Source organism: Microcebus murinus, chromosome 12 (genome assembly GCF_040939455.1).
Source record: "Microcebus murinus isolate Inina chromosome 12, M.murinus_Inina_mat1.0, whole genome shotgun sequence".
In the NCBI taxonomy this organism is placed as follows: domain Eukaryota; kingdom Metazoa; phylum Chordata; class Mammalia; order Primates; family Cheirogaleidae; genus Microcebus; species Microcebus murinus.
The window spans coordinates 57,933,748-57,950,465 of record NC_134115.1 but is presented as its reverse complement, the minus strand read 5'-3'; the positions used below and the strand labels follow the sequence as shown (position 1 = coordinate 57,950,465).

The window sequence follows — 16,718 nt, the reverse complement described above, 5'->3', positions numbered from 1 at the left end:
TGAGCTCAGGCCCGTCAGCCCCTCTAGGAGACCAGCAGCCCCTTGAGTACTGAGCCTCGCCCAGGCCTAGCTTCGTAGAAGGGGGGAGGAGCGATTGCTGCCCCCCGCCGATTCCGTCGCACCGCCCCCTTCCTTCCCCGCGTCCAGCATCTAACCTCCGTCTGCAGCCCGGGGACCTGGAGGCTGCGGGCCGGAGAGGCCGGATAGTGGGTTGGTGTGCGCTGGGCCTCCGCTGGGTGCAGCTATTTGGTTGTGTGTCCTTAAGCCCGAGCTGGCCCTCCCTGAGCTTCAGCCCCGGCTGACCCCTGCCAGTTGTACGGAGGGGATTTTGTGGCCAAGGAAGTGAAAGTGAAAAGCCCGGCTGTGGCGGGAAGAAGGCTTTTCCTCTGCAGTGGGAGTCCCTGAGGCATTTGTTGGGAAAGGGCCCGGGCGCTCTAAGCAGCCTACTGGGGAAGGATGTGAGGAGACAGCGAGATTTTTCTCTTCCCAATCTTTGCCCTCAGCCCTAGGGCAGTTCCACGCAGGGACAGGGCCCCAGGATTACAGGTCAAAAATCAGATGAAAAATCCAAGGGGTAGAGATGGGGGTGGACCTCTCGGTCTCCACCTCTGGCATTCCCTCTCCATTGCGCTGTCGCGTGGCCTCATAAATTGGTCAGGTTGTCTAACCTTAATCTCCCATGTTGCAGCCAGACCAGAGGCCCGGGGACGAGCGAAGCGAGTACGTGGCCCCTCAGAGGCCCAGGCTGCGAAAGGCAGGCTCGAGGGGGGAACCTCCAGCGCCAAGCTCGCTGAGGGGCATGCCCTGCGCGCGCTCTGGAACTACCAGCGCAGGCATTGAGCGTGCACCCTCCCTACCCTTCATCCCAGGGGAGCTTTCTCCTCAGGCTGTGTGTTCTCGGGGGCTTGGGGAAGGAGAGGGTGGTGGTGGTGGTGGTGTCATCAGAGGCGTGAGAGGCAAGGGCCTGGGCTCCCAGCCTGGTCCTTCCAGGGTCATGGAAGCATAAATCCCTTTTTACCCCCGTGCAAGGGGTTTTTCTATATGTGACTGGGAGAGGGGTCGTTGCTGGGGGCTGTAGGAATAGGAGAGGCGGACTGGCTGGCTTCTTCTGCCCAAAGTGGGGTTATGGGGTCTCTGGCTCGTGTCACATTCACGGCGATGCCCGAGGGAGGACCCGAGAGTTGGCCCGGGGTGTGCCAGGGTGTCGGTGCGAGGCAGTCGGGGTGAACGTGCGGAGTGTGCGCAGAGGAGGACTAAGAGAGAGTGTGAATGAGCGATCCCCGGGGGTGGGTGCGCGCCCTGCCGCCCTAGGGGAGCGGGCGGAGTGGGTGTGGGTGTGTGTGCGCGCGCGCTTGTGAGACTCGTGGCCGGGACTGCGCGTGAAGTACGGGGGCCACAAGGCTTCTGGAGGGCGTGCCCGAGAAAGGGCGAACGTGAGGGGGCCACGCGTGCCAGTGCGGGCGAGTGCGCCAGCGGGGGAAGGGCGCGTGCCAGCGCCCGGCGAGTAGGAGTGAGGGCCCACAGGCCTGCACCGGGCACGCGTGCCCTCGCCAGCGGGCCGCGCATGCCAGGCGCGGGAGCGTGCCAAGGCGGCGGCGCGCGGGGGCCGTGGCGGGGAGGGGTCGTGGCGCGCGGCCGCGGAGGCGCGGGGAGACAAGGCGAGAGGGGGAGGGGAGCGAGGGCGCGCGCGGCCGAGCGGGCGCCCGCGGTCACATGGGCGAGGGAAGGAGGGAGGGAGCGCGCGAGGGAGGGAGGAGGATGGGGGGGTTAAAGCCGCCGAGCGCCGAGGAGCCGGTGCAGAGCGGGCGGCGGCGGCGGCAGCGGAGGCGGCGGCTCCAGCCTGCGCGGCGCGGGGCTCGGCGGTGGGATCTGGCAGCGGTGCTAGCTCCGCGCTCCCTGCCTTGCTCCCTGCTGGGGGCGGTCGAAGGGCGCGGCGCGAAGTCCGGGTGGCCCGAGTGCACGGTGAGTGTCCCGCAGCGGACCGCGCGCGCGGCCGGACCCTCAAACCCTCAGGCAGACGGACAGACCGGCGGCCCCCGTGCGCGCGGGAAGAGCGAGGGGACACGCGTGGGCCCGTGGCCTGGGGGTACAGGAAAGTTCACGAGAAACTTTGCCTGCAAACTCGGGGGTTGGGGTGCAGGAGAAGCGGCCCCCCACGTCTCGGCGCTCCGGGGGTTGGGCGTGGTGGTGGTGGTGGGGCCGGACAGTCGAGTGGAGGGAGGTGGCCAGCGCGGTTTGTCCTAGTATCCCTGTTCTCCCCACCCCTCGGCTGCACGCGCGGGGTCTGGGAAAATTCCGGGGTTTGGGGGGGGTCGCAGTGGTCCCTGCTCACCCAAAGGTGGCTTCTTTCTCGCGCAGAAATCTGGACTTCAAAGCGCCCGGGGGTGTGAACAGAGGGTTGCGCGTCTGCCAGTGCGTGTGTCCGTGTGAATCCGCCTGTGTGTGTGTCTGTCTGTCTGCGTGAGCCTGCCCGTGGTTTTCTCTTGAGTCCGCCTGGAGATATACCTCCATGTAGTGGGTCTGTTTCAGTGTGTCTCTTTGTAAGTCCTCCTGGTTTGTGTGAGTCCGCCTGTGGTATATCCCCAAGTGTCTCTTTGTGAGTCTGCCCGTGTGTGTCTCCTCCAGTGCGGCTCTGTGTGAGCCGGCCTGGGTGTCCCTGTGTTGCTCAGAGTAGTGCGTGGGGGCTGGGCCGTGGGGAGGTCACCAGACGGACAGCTCTCCTTCTCCGCTCCTCCGGAGCCTCTCCTCCAGCATCTAGCTCGCTCTCTCTAGCTCGCTCCCTTGGTCCCCTCCCCCCTTCAGTAGCTTCAGGCGGGCAGGACTATTTCACGCCTAGTTGAAAATTCAGGATTTTCTTTCTCTTTCGTCTAGTCTCTCTTTGAGAAGCGGCTGTGTGTGTCTGTGTGGCTGGCAGCTTGTCTGCAACATTGGGTGTGTGTCTGCATGCCACTGTAGGAGTGTGTCTGTAACACTAGTTGTTTTGCCTGTAATACTTAGTATATTTGTGTCTGTGTCATTGGGCTGTAAGCAATGAACTGGTGAGAGTCTGAAACACTGGGTGTGTTTGTGTGTCTATAATTGCTGTATGTCCGGAGGATCTGAAACACCAGGTATACCTTGGTGTGTCTAACTCTGGGTGTGATGGTGTGTCATTGCATGTGTGGGGATGGGGCTTGAACAGTTGGGTGTTCCCAGGGATGTAGGTCTAGCCAGGACTTGTGGGGTGGAGGGGCCTCTGTGTCTCAAACTATGGCCCTCTGTCTCCACTGTCACAACCCACACAGAAGTCCTCTCAGCTGGTTCCTGGGACTCCTGGCTAGGATTGGTGAGATGGAGCTAAGGTTCACACTCTCTCAGGGCTGATACTCGAACTGAGACCCTCCTATGCAAAGACCAGGAGTTTTGATTTCACACTCAAGACTTCCTGGAGCTCTGGAATTCATGCTCATATTCACAGTTGGAACTTAAACTCATTCTAGAGTCTTAGGGTTTACACTCATACAGGCTCACACTCAGGATTACACAGTGGGAATTATACTCACATTCAGACTTACATTCTGGGGCTCATATCCAAATATATACTTCAGTCCTGGGGTTTATACTCAAACTCACATTGGAACTCTGGGCTTACATTTGGACTCACATTGGGACTATACGTTCATACTTAGGTTCACATTTCTATCCTCTGGTTCATAGATTTGCATTGAGACCTAGAGTTCATGCTCAGAATCTCTCTGGGGTCCTAGGGCTCTCACTTGGACTCCCACTTAGACTGTGGAGCTTACTCAGATTCACACTTACACTCTGTGATTCATACTCAGAGTCACACTAAGACTAGAGACTCACACACAGATTCAAATGGGGAGCCTGGAGCTCACTCAGATTCATACTTGGGCCTTTGGGTTCATACTTAGATTGATGTGGGAACTCTTGGCGTCAGACTTTCATGGGTAACCTAGAGCTCACACTTAGACTCATACCAGGATCTTGGTGACTTCCTCAGACTCACATGAGATTCTATGACTCACACTAGGACTCTGGTGCACACACTCAAGATTCTCCTTCCATCCTGGATCACTTAGAGACTCAGTGTTCACACTCAGCCTTACACTAGGATCCTGATGTTCACATTCACACTTACATGGGCACATTGGGGCTCACATTTAGACTTAAAAAGGGACCTCAGTGCTCACACTCAGACTCATCCCTATGAGCCACCTTCACTCATGCTCAGAATGCCCTTAAGACCAGGGGCTCACACTTAGAGTTGCACTAGAACTCTAATGCTTACACCAACTTGCATGAGAATCCTGGGACCCACAGTTCGACTCACTTCAGTCCGGGAGCTCACATTCAGACTCACTCGGGCTTACAGTCAGACTCACCCTGGGACCTGGCTTCATGCTCAAATCAGTACTTCCATCTTGGAGTTCACACTCAGACTGACATTAGACCCGGAAACCTACATTAACTCACACTTCCATCCTGGGGCTCACGTTCAGACTCACGGTAAGATTGTAGTGTTCAATCAAACGGTGGACTTCAGGACTCACGTATGCCTGCGTGCTTCCCTTTGGTTTGTGGTGTGGATTGGGACAATTGAGGTGAGGAACAGAGACTGCTACAAGACCTGTCCCCTTTAAAAGTGAGGAGGGGAGAAGGTACATATTTGGTCATGTCCCTGACTTGGGCTGTGGGCTGATGGAGGGGGTGGTGGGAAACGCTGACCCAGTCAGACCTCTCTGCCTTTGCTTCCATAAGACCAGGCTCTCAGCAGGACAGTCTGAAATGGCTTGTTGGTATAGGGGTGTCATGAGCCCTCAGAGTCCTCCATGTGTCATGTACATGCATGTCCCCCTTAAATAGTTTTGGATACCGCTTCAGGAAGGCCATGTGTGAGGAAATAAGACTCATGTCCTCCCAAGACCTCTCCCCACCCCCCATCCCAATCATCCTTAGGCCAGAAGAGGTGTGAAGACCTGGTGAGGGAGCAGATCTCTGGCTCTCGTGACTGTTCCAGCGTGTTGAATCTGTGATTCTAAGAGAGACAGGAGCCCCAAATGGTGACAATGTAGCTGGAGGAGGAGACTACAGCCCACCCTCTCCCATTTGCCCTGCAGCCCACCCTCTCCACCTTTCCCCTTTGCCCTGGCTGGAGAGGGATAGGGGCCATGTTATGTTATATCTCATGATGCCTCCTACAATGCCCTTTGAGCCCTCATCCTGGCTGAAGAGTCCTCAGTCCTGCAGGAGGATGCCCAGGGTTCCCTCTCTACTCCCCAGAGGAGCAGTGGCCCTGGGGGGCCTAGGTTGCAGCCAGCCCTGGAGGTCTACCTGACCTGGAGACACTACCCTGGACTTTACATGCCTTCCTGAGATAGAGACCTGTGGGTGGGGCTGCCTGAGGTACACTGTCCCCACCATGGGAGCCCACACAGTAGGGACATGGCTCTGCAGCCTCCACCCCCAGGCTAAAATGGCTGGGCTGTAACTATTCCCTGTCTCTGAAGGGGACACATGCTCTCCAGCCCCTTATGGGGGTGGGGGGCTTGGAGGCAAGGCGCCCTGCTCTCTGCCCCCCCATGGCGAGTTGAAGTGTAAATGAATCGGAAACATATGGAGTAGATTTTCTTTGAAATGCAGATGGGTTGGGGGGACCATGTGTGCCTGGTTTGGGGGGTCCTGGAGAGCAAGGAGGCTGAGAAGAGAGAGCTGACCCCTCCTTGAGCCCCACTGTGGGGTGAGGGGAGCAGGAGACCTCAGCTATGTAAACTCCTGTGGCCTGAGTGACCACACCCACAAGGGCTTCCAGCTTCCTGTGAGGAGGGGCTGGGGGGGCCAGTGGTCCCTGGGGACAGAGAGCACTGAGGTCATCAACCCCCTTTACCTCTGCAGAGGGCAAAGAGAGCCCCCAAAGCACAGAGCTGTGCTGGGTTGGGGGTCACCAGCCCGGGATCTCTGGGTGCCGAGGGGTGGAAGGAGGAGCTCAAGCAGATGTGGGGGAAGAGTTAGATCCTGCTGCTGTGGACACCCAGCTCCCAGGAGCTGTGGCTGGAGCTACCGAGGAGGAACTGAGGTCAGACTATGTTGGTGTCCTGTGCTCAGCGCAAGGGCCCGTCTGAGTTTAGGAGTGGACTGAAGAGTCCTCAATCGTGTAGGAGGACAGGCTTCTCCAGACTCAGGGTAGTTGCTGTGCCCCATCACACTTTGCCCACACCACACTTAGCAAGGTTGCTTACTAGTTGCCTGTGAGCTCTGTGGGACCAGGGATTGGGTCTGCCTTGCTCACTGCTGCACCCCCTGCCCCAGCACAGACCTAGTACACAGTAGGAGGACAGTATGGAGTGAACAATACATCTTTTTCTCTCCCATCAGACTGGGTGCTCCTTGTATGCAGGACCATGTCCCTGGCTCCCACATAGTGCCTGGCAGGGTGTAGGTGCTCAGTAAATGTTGAGGGATGAATTGTTGAGTGGTACAGACCACTGGGAGAAGGAACCCCCTGGAGTTTGTGGCTTAAGACCCAACAGCCCCTGTAGTATACCCCTATTTGGCTCAAAGGAACCCTGAATGTTTGCAGGCTAGACTACAGGAAGGACTTCCTCTCACTCAGGGAAGGAGTTCAGAGGATAGGTGTCTTTTTCCTTGGAAAGGTCTAGATGAGGGGAGACTGGGACAGGGCGTAACCGTAATTCTGTGGCAGGGGGTAGGGGGCACTCTGTCCTCTCTGTTTTTCTCCGTATGATTGTGAGCATGACCGTTGCTGTCTCTAGGTCTGGGTTTCTTGGACTCTAGCCTTGGGAATAGACCCTATCTCTGAGCCTCCAAGGCTGGGCTCTGAGGCTGTGTAGCTGCTGTGGGCACCATAGACTATCTGTATTGGTTATTAATGTCTGTCTGAGAACGCAGGGTTTGGATCCTAAAAATACTCTGTCCAGCCATAGCCTAGAAGTCGCTGTGTGGGCTGGTGTCAGATAGAGATGGGGAGACAGAGAGAGAGACATGTCCTCACTCAGAGATAGGAAAGACTCAGAGAGTATGTGAGTGTGGGGAAACTGAGGCAGCATGGGTAGGAGATGCACAGGAGACAGAGCCTTTGTTTTATATGGAGCAAAGATTTATAAAATTACTGGTGCCTGTTAGTGAAATTATGGCAACATTTAGGGTAATCTGTTATCCTACACCGCAGATAATTTCCTTCTTAGAGAGTCTGGACATAGATACATCTGATATCAGACATAAAAATCAAGTAGTCAGTAGGAACCATTTCAACTCCAGCTTCAAGATATTCCAAAATAAGAGTGTGGCAAAGAAAACAGAATCTTCCCCAAGTATCCTTCCTGAGCCCCTGACCCCATCTCTACCTCCTGAGAGCCCTTCTTTGCAGCCAGGGTCCCAATGAGGTTCTTCAGACTCCCTTTTATAGCCCCCCGCCTGGCTTCTAACTCCCAGGCCTTTGTGTAGCCCCTCTCTCCAGGAGAAGGGAGCTGAGTAGTGGTCCCAAAAAGGCAAGAGGAGCCCACAGTCAGAGGGCAGATGCCGTGTGACCTTGGCCCATGAGCTGACCTTTCTGGGCCCCTCCGTGAAATCGCGGGATGGGGGGGCTGGGCCCTGGCCCAGGCCCGGAGAGAAGGCGGTTTTGGAACTGATCCAGGCCCCTGACGTCAATGACTCTCCAAATAATGGAATCAATATTGGGGGGGGGGACAAGCGTGAACCAGGCCCCAGCGATTAGAAACAGATCAGCACAAACTCGCAGCTGATTCTGATAGAGCTGCCTTGGAGAGCTCGGGTGGGAGGCCTGGAAGGAGGTGGACCTGGGTGGGGGGGTGCTTAGGAATGGAGAGGCGGAGCCACCCAGTGTCCAAAGCTTGAAGGTACACAGTGGGCAGAGACTCTGGCTGCCTGGGGTTGGAATGATGGGGTAGGGCCCCCTGCCCTGGTCTCTTCCTCCTTTGAGCCTGTGGGATTCCAAGGCTAGGTGAAGTTTGTGGGTGGAGACTTCTTTAAGCAGTGAGTGATAAACAGTGGGAAAGGGGAGCTCATCTCCCTGTGTTCCAGACATAGGCCCTCAGGCCTTATTAGGGGTCACAGGTTATACCCAGGTAGGGAGAGAGTTCTAAGTGAGACCTAAATGAGATGACCTTTTGCTTAGAGGCAAAGGGGATTAATCCAAGAGAGAGAAATGGATTTCCCACCTCAGATTGAGAGTCTGGCCTCCTCCATCGGCTCACATTCTCTCAGTCTCCTAGAAAGCAGCAGGTGAGGATGGAGGGGGCCATGGGGTCCATGGGGGGCTGGCCTGGCGGCAGCTGACAAAAAACAGGAAGGAGGACTGGGGGAGCGGCTGTAATTATGGGGCATTTATTATTAATCAGATGAAATTGCTGGAAGCAGCTGGTGTAATGTGCGTAGCAATACAGACTCTGCATGCTTCCCCCCCAACACGCACACACGTACACACACCACACACAGCCTGAGCCTTGCTTGCTTTCACAGTTGTTTTCTTGGGAAGGTTGGATGGATCTATGTGTGTCTCTGTGTCTGAGCATATTGGAGTATATGTGTATGTTTCTTCATGTCAGCCTGTACCCTCCTCTCCCTCTATTGTCTCCTTTTCTTACTCTCTCTCATTCTTTGGCCTAATGTGTATCTGTCTTCCCCTTTATCTCCCTCTCTTTGGGTCTGTATCTCGGTGTGTCTGTAGCTGTCACCATTAGTCAGCCTGTCTCTATTACCTTGTTTTAGTGTCTGGCAATCTCTCCCTGGTTGGTGATATCTCTGCATCTCTGGGCAGGATTGGATGACATGGAGTTCCTTTCTCATGATATGTTTTTAGGCACCTAATCACACCTTTGGTAGATACATCTGGAACCTGTGGATTTTTTGAGTGGGGCAGTTGGATCCTGAGGATTTTCTGGGGGTCTTGTAGAAGGGGAGGGGTCTGATGAGTGTCTGGAGTCCATAGAAGCAACAGTAGCTTTCAACATCAGCTCCCTTACCAATGACCAGTTGTGTGACTTTTGGCAAGCTGCTTTTGCTCTCTTAGCCTCAGTTTTCTTGTCTGCAAAATGGAAACAGGATTACCTCTGAAGGTTGTTTTGATGATTCAGTACAAGAGTGTAAGTTTAAGTACTTATCACAATGTTGGCTAATCAAGGACCCTGATCAAGTGCTAGCCACTATTATAATTGCTGGGAAAGGCACTGTGCAGGTGGGTGAGTGATCTGCAGAGGCAAATTGGTGTAGTAGAAAGGCTTTGGAGCTAGATATGGACTCAAACCTAGGCTCTGGAACTGTGGTCTTGGGGAAGACCTCCTTAAACCTGTTTCCTTAGCTGTCAGATGGGAAGAATGATAGACTGCACCTCATGAAGAAGTCATACTTAATAAATCATAATGGTGATAAGGAAGAAAATGTTATGGTGGTGGGTCTTCATGCCATGCCTGTGACCTGTGACTGTGAATTTGCGTGTGAGGATGTATGTGATATGGAGGTGCCTGTGTCTGTCCCACTGGTTGTGAGGGAATTTTGGATTGTCTGTGGGTCTGTGTCTGTGTGTGGTATCAGGCCACTGTTTTCTGGCCTTCCTTTGTCCCTGTGGTTCAGAACCTGAAGGCAGCAAGGGGCACTGGAAAGAGTCTGTGCTACTCCCAACTGTTCTTCCAGACATTTATCTGCTGCCTGCCTCTCTCCCCTTCTCACAGCAGGGTTGTGAGTAGAGAATGAGCTCTGAGTTGGACTAAGGCCTGTGACCTCTTATTTATACCCTTTGCCCTTCTAGAATCCAGCCTTGTCACATCATCTCACCTCCTTGGTTTTGGAAGTCCTGGGAAGAGTTTGGTTTGGAGCAGGAGGAGGACATTGATGTGCTTGGCGTGCAGCCAATAGTGACAAGGTAGGTTTCTGGGGACCCAGGTGGGGCAGGTCTATCTCAGGGCATCAGGCAGGTGCACTGGGGCTCTAGGTCTGGGGGACATGAGTGAAGCAGGGCCTGAGATCACTTCGTTCCATTCCTCTGTCCTTCCTCCTGAGGTTTTGATCTCAGCCTGGCTGGGGCTTTTCATGCCCCATTATAGGCCCACAGAAGGGAAGGGACTTACCTATGGTCACACAGGCAAGGGGAAACCAGGTCAGGAAACTGGGTTCTACACTCAGGGGGGCTGAATCCCAGATATGGGAATATGTTGCTATTTCAGTGCCCTCAGGTTTCCTCTCTACCCCCAAAACATCTCTCTGGCTTACTGGGGGAGCAGCTGGGCTTGGAGGAGATGGGGTTGGGGGAGTCAGAAAGTCCAGAATCTTCTGGGGCCAGCTATGTGGCTGAGCCTGACTCTCTCTGCCTCTCATTCAGGCAAGGCCAGGCCCCCGGATTGGCAGCCCGGGGGTGGGGGCATCCAAGGAATTGAGGCACTGGAGCGGAACGGAAGGGCCTATTGTCCAAAACCCGCCAGAGGCCCACAAAGGCTGGCCAGGCTTTTCATCTCGGCTCCCAAACAGACTGGCCATTTTCCTGGCTTGGGGAGGGGGCACTAACTTTTCAGAACTAGGACTGGGGTGTTGTTGAGGGTGGAGTGGGGTACCCCAGGCAGACACATAAAAGGGGCTTAAGATGGAGCTGAGGCCCAGAGGAGAAGGGAGGCCTGAGACGGCTGTAGAGTTAAGCTTTTCAACTCATTGTACCCAGAGGACCCAAGGACATGGGGTGGGTATCTGATCAAAGTTCAGACTATGATGGGGCTGGGAAACGGATTTACAGAATAATAGATAATATTTATGGGGGCACACTGGGAGGGGTCTGATGGCTTATTGGGAACATGGGCTATTGAGCTGTGAGGGCACGTCATCCTCCCCCCAAATTGGCAACACCTTCGGGAGCTGGGGATAGGAGCTGGAGAAGAGAGGGATAGTGGTTAGGGGAAAGAACGGGCTCCCTGCAGCAGGAGGGACTGAGGCCAGACAGCAGGAAGGACTTCCTGCCAGTGAACAGTAGCTCAGATGCCCTGACCCCGTTCCTGGGGATCTCAGAGGACCGCAGAAAGCAGGGGAGCTGGAGAACACTCCAGGGGCTTAGGCTGAGGCAGCTTCTGTGGGGGCTGAGGAGAAGGCTGGGGAGGGAGGTCTTGGCAGTTCAGTCCACCCTCCCCCAGCAGCACCTCAGCACCACTTTAAAAACAGCTTTTTAATTTAACAAAGTGGATGAAAAACTGTTTTTGGAAATAAAAGATATCTGCTCTCTCCCAGGCTAGTACTCAGCCCTTGCAGAGAGCCTCTCTCTGGTTTTCTCCCCAGTGCTGGTGGCTCCTTTTCTCTCTGTCTCTTTGTGTTTGTTTGTTTCTGTTCCTGGCCCCCCAGCTTCCCTTTGGCCTCCAGTCACCCTCTCTCTCTCTCCATCTCGCCTCCGTGGGAGTCTCGCCCTCAGTCTCTTATCTCAGCTGTGTCTCTGCATTTCCTTCTGTCTCTCCTCTCCCAGTCTCTCTCTTCTGAAGCCCATCTCTCTCTCCTGATTCGTCTCTGTCTCCCAGCCTGTCTCAATCTCTGTCTCCCTCCACCCCCCTCCTTCTCCCCCAACCCCAGCTCTAAATGGGTCTATTTAAAACGCTCCACGCTGCCAAGTCAGAAAAGCGTCTCCTGATAAAGCGCATTAGGCGGAGGGAGGGAGGAGGGGGGAGGAGGGAGCGGCGGGCGGACGGATTGATCCAAGCCCGTAACCCCATTAATCAGGCAGCGTGGATCCCCCTCCCTCCCCCAGCTACAGCCCCTTCTGAGCTAAAAGCCCCTTAAATATTTATCACCCCTCCCCCACGGGGCCGAGGGAGGGAATGTGTGGCCCTTGGTGTGAGCCTCCCCAGCTGCCGTGTGCCCCCACCCCGTGTGCTTGTGCACATGTGTGCGTGTGCTCATGTGTCCATGCACCAGTGTGCACACCTGACAAGCCCAGGGCCCAGCTGCTGACTTGCCCCTCACCCTCTGGGCAGCCTGGCCCCTTGGGCAGTCCCTGGAGACTCTAGGGGTCTGGCCCTGTTCTTGTCCCTCCTGAAGGGGGACTTGGGCATGCAGAATAGGGAAGGGGGGGTCAGGGGGGTCAGTTGGAGGTCCTTATCCCCCGCAAAACGCCGAAAGTAGCTGGAGAACTGGGTGGCATTGCAGTATCATTCCCAGAGGGCAGGGCTGTGAGGCTGGAGTTCAGTTTCCAGATTCCTCCAAATTCACAGAGCAAGAAGTAACTTGGGGAATAGAGTTGGGGGCCGCATGCTCCTCAAGTACACGAAGGTAACTTGGAAGGCTGGCTTAAGTTCTTCTGTCGCCTCAGAGGGCAGGAATATGACCTGAGTATGGGTTGGGGGCCTCCCATACCCTAAAAAATGTGGGAAGGTGAGCTGGGCCTGGGTGGGGGACCCCTCATCACCCCCGGAGAGTAGGAAGGGGGCCCAGAGCTGGGACTGGGTCCCACATCTCACCACTTGCTGATCCCCACAGGCAGCAGAGGTCAACCCTGAGACGGGCAGGGTCTGCCCCAGTCGGCCCGAGGCAACTTCGCCTTGGGCGGGGGAAGCGAGGCCCCGGCCGCCCCTGGGTGTGAGGAGGGGCCCAGACCCGAGCCGGGAGGGTCCCTTCTCCTTCCCCTCCCCCATCATCAAGTGCCACATCTCCTCCTGACTCAGACAATTAGATTCAAAGGATGACCTCACTGCATGCCGTCCCTCACTCGCTCCCTCCGCTAGCTCGCTAGCTCGCTCGCTCGTTCGCTCGCTTGCGCGCTCCTTCCTCCCCTCCTCCCGGCCCGCTCGCCGCGTCGCTCGCTCGCGGCTGGGCCCGCGTCGCTCACAGCCCGGCCCCTCGCCCGCCCGCCCGGGCTGGGGGGGCCGCTCCTGCCTCCCCGGGCGGCGCGGGCGGCCGGGCTCCAGCCCCGAGCCCGGGGGACCCGATGGTCGCGGGCGGAGCGGGAACCCACGGAGCGCCGGAGGCACCGACGGGGCGCCTGCGTGGGGACCCAGGTCAGTGGCTGCAGGGCCGAAGGACTTGTCACCCCTGCCGCTGCCGAGACGCCCCCACCCGCGCCCGCCCGCCAGCCAGCCAGCCCGCCTCGGCGCTTCCCGCTCCTTTCTCGGCCCCCGCCCCCCGCGGCTGCTCGGCGCGCTCCCCCTGCCAAGCTGTCTCTCTTCTCTTCTCTTTCTCTCCCCCCAGCCCCCCTGCCTCTGCAGCCGGTGGGAGGGACTGGGACTTCCTGAGGTCCCAGGGATGGGGCCGGGGCCCATTGGCTGCAATCGGACCAGGCCTCTGAGAGGGGAGGGGGCTCTGGCTGTGTCCATCAGCCTGGGGGAGGGGACCACCGCCTGGGTGGGAGGGGGCTAGAGAGAGAGGGGCCCTGGGTGCGGGGGTGACATCTAGACAGAGGAGATGAGCTCCTGATATCTTTCTTTTCTCACATCCTGTGGGCCTCTTGCCTGGTTTCATTTGATCCCCAAAGCCTGGCTTCATTTGTCCACACCTCCTAGCTAACTTTAGTCCCCACTGCCTGGTTTCATTTGGCCACCACAGCCTACCTTCTTTTGGGTCCTATCATCTGGTTTCCTTACACCCTGCTGCCTGGTTTGTTCTGTCTCCACTCCCTGATTTCCATAAGCCCCTGTCACCTGGCTTTATGGGATGGCCCCTGCCTAGTTTCCTTAGGTCCTGCTGCCTGGTGTTTGCTTCCCTGCCTGGCTTCCATGGATCCATATCAGGCTCCTTTTAGGATAGGGGAATCAGAGCCCCGGCTACACCTGAAGTGGCAAGTGGCAAGGATGTCAACAGCATCCTTGATCATTCCTGGTTGGGGACCGGCCAGCACAGCCTGGATTCCATTCTGCCTGGACAGCGACTCGGCAGCTCAGCTTCTGCTCCTCCTGTGATGGAGGGCAGGGCTGCAGGGTCCGAGGACACTTTAGGACTCTCCTCCTCAGTGGTTAGTTAGTTAGCGGAGCACCTGCTCTGCTGTTACTGCTGCCTCCTGCTGCAGGGGATCTGCCCCCCCCACACCCCCCCCAGGTCTGACAGGGCTTTGGCAGGGGCTGGGGGTTTGAGGCCAGTGTCCCATCTCCTTACCCTCTCTTGCTGGTTCCTCAGGCAGGCCTGGTATCTGGATGCCCTATTGACAATTACGGGCACAGAGAGGTTTTGAAGAGGCCTGGAATCACACAGCAGATAACTAGGCTGAGAGCTGCTGCTGATCCTCATCCTGGAGAAGAGGGGTGAGGAGGGGAGGCAGTAAGGGCCTGGGGAATGGGTTGGTTTCTGGGGTTTTCTGGCTCCTGCTGCTACCAGTGCCACCATCTCTCTCACCTAGGAGCTGTCTCACCCTTCCTGTCTGGCGTGGATCTCCCTTCATTCGCTAATGCCTTTGCAAGCAGAGTTAGGGGAGGAAGGAGCTGTCTGGGGAATAATCATCTCATCTGTTTTCTCACTTTTTAGGGACAAAGTCCCTCCTTTCCTTTTCCTTCTTGCCTTACGCCACCCTGGGCTTTCTCTCTCTCCCCTCGAGCACACTAGGCAACCTGAGGTCCCAGCACGGTGTGACTACTCTAAGTGTGTATCTGGATATTTCCCATTGCCGGGTGTGGGGCGTGAGAGGCCGAGGGTGACTGGGGGCTTTGAGTTTCTGGAGGTGTACAATGGTATCTGTGCGGAAGGCTGGCTGTTCTGAGTGTGTGATGGTATCCATATGTGAGACCTTGTCTGTTTGTGTGAGGGAGTCTGTGTGTGTGTATGTGTGTGTGTGTGTGTGAGAGAGAGAGAGAGAAAGAAACTGTGACTATAATGTGTATGTGCCTGTACACCAGCGTACGCGAGGCTGTGGCAGCAGGTGTCCATGTGGGAGGCCATGATGTGTGGCCACGATGGCAGACTCTGAATGCCAGTGTCTGCAAGAGGCTGCTTGGGTGTGTCTGTAAAGCTCTGGCTATTTGTATGAGGAGGTGGGGGCTTTGGGAGCTCTGCTGGGTGATAGCAAGAGCCCAAGTGTGTGCTATATGTTGGGGCAAAGTGAGCTCTGAGTCTTGTGTGACCCCGAGTGGCTGGTGTGTGCGTGAGCATGTGTGCGCTCCTACTCATGCCTGTGTTTACCCATCAGGAACAGATTGCTCTAGCTTCCCTACTGTGAGGAGAGGAGGAGGGGGGGAGGAAGGATGGCTTGCTCTTGCCCAGCAGACCAGAAGGTTCCTCAGAAGTAGCATGCACAGTGTGCATGCATGCTAAGGGGGCATCGAGAACAGAACACAGAATACAGTTGAAGCTTCTGTTCCCCCCACCCAAATTGGTTCTGTCAGAAAGACCATCTTCAGTTTTTTTGTTACAAGCCAATGCTTCACATGTACTGCTGCCCCCGTCGCACACGCGCGCGTGCGCGCGTGTGTGTGTGTGTGTGTGTACGAGCTTGCATGCATTTGCCTCTGTGTGTGTATTCAAGGGTGTGTCTGCACCGAGGCAGTAGTGGGGCCAGGCTGGGGTGTGGTAGGAGATGCTGAGGCAAATAGGTCTTTGTCCCAGCCTTCAAGTCTGGAAAGCCATTCTGTCTGTCCTTCTGTCTCCAAGGAGGGCCTGCCTTGCAGCCTCCTTCCTGCCCCCTCATCTGCTGTGGGCCTTCCCTACCCTATCCCCAAGCTAAGGGAAGTCTCATTCAGCCCTGCTGCTCTGCCCATCCCCCACTTTTCATGGAGTTCTTCCAGCTGTCTAACCTCCTTCTGGCGCATTCTGTCTCTCCAAGAGGAGCAGCACCCCACTCCCCACAGACTTAACCTGACTAGTGTGTGGGCCTTTCCTGGGTGGAGGGGTACTCCTGATTCTACTGGAAGCCAGAAGAGACTAGACTGGACTTGGGGGATTGGGCACTTACCTCAGGTTCTGTGAAGTTGTCCAGAGCCCATTTGTCCAAGGGGAGGATATGAACTTATCTGCCCTTTCCTGCTCCCCATTCAGGAGGCAGGGGCTGAACCAGATGACTTTCGAGGGAGAAAGCTCAGGCCTTCTGCATCTAGAGGGCTGCGTACGCACAGGCTTGCATGTATGTGCATATACAAGCCTATGCCCAGGTTACCAGGCGGCATGCAGGGCCCTGAGTGGGCCTCATATGTGGGCACAGGCTGGTGGGACAGATTCCCAGCTCCTTAGGACACCTCCCCAGCTGTCTAGCCAGGCTTGTCATGGGAGGGCCACAGGCCCCGCTGACCACACGCCCGCACACACGTGCAACAGGGCATGCACATGCTGATCTCAGGGTCCCCACGGTGCAAGAGGCTGGGAATGGGGGTTTTGAGCACTTAGAGTCCAGGCTGCTGCCAAAATCCATTGGAATCTTGTCCCCCCCAGGCCCCCATCTCCGGCTGTGGAGGTCACAACAGCAGGTGCAGATACCCACCCCCCTAACTCACTCAATTGGGCCGCCTCCTTTTCCACAACCTCAGCCAGCGGCTGGGGCTGGGGGACTGCTCCCCCTGCCTCCCTCCTGGCCCCCCTCCCACTGGTGCTCAGTTTATCCTGCCCCCTTCTGAGGAGGAGGAGGTGGGGTCCTTTCTCCTTAGCACCAAGGCTTGCCCTGGAGTGGGTGCAGATGTGGTAGCTCAGGAAGAGACAAGTCTTGAATCCTGAACCCAGGCACTGCTTCTGGATCCTATGCCACTTGGGATGGGGGCACTGAGAGCCCAGAGGAGAGGCAGGTCTGGATTCAGAGAGGAGGGAAA

The 16,718-nt window shown here is 56.5% G+C and overlaps 1 protein-coding gene across 3 annotated transcripts in view; it reads left to right on the top strand.

The window, feature by feature from the left end:
- Window positions 1-1,796: 1,796 nt before the first annotated feature.
- CNTFR (ciliary neurotrophic factor receptor) overlaps window positions 1,797-16,718 on the top strand; it is a 38,211-nt gene continuing 23,289 nt past the window's right edge. Inside the window, exons 1-2 of one of the 3 annotated variants that reach the window (XM_012770113.3) lie at window positions 1,797-1,962; window positions 9,785-9,898. The gene's annotated coding sequence lies outside the window, so the exon portion shown is untranslated. Of the gene's footprint in view, window positions 1,963-9,784; window positions 9,899-12,932; window positions 12,999-16,718 lie in introns of those variants that run through there. The other 2 variants (XM_076008813.1, XM_012770118.3) reach the window with 2 other exon arrangements.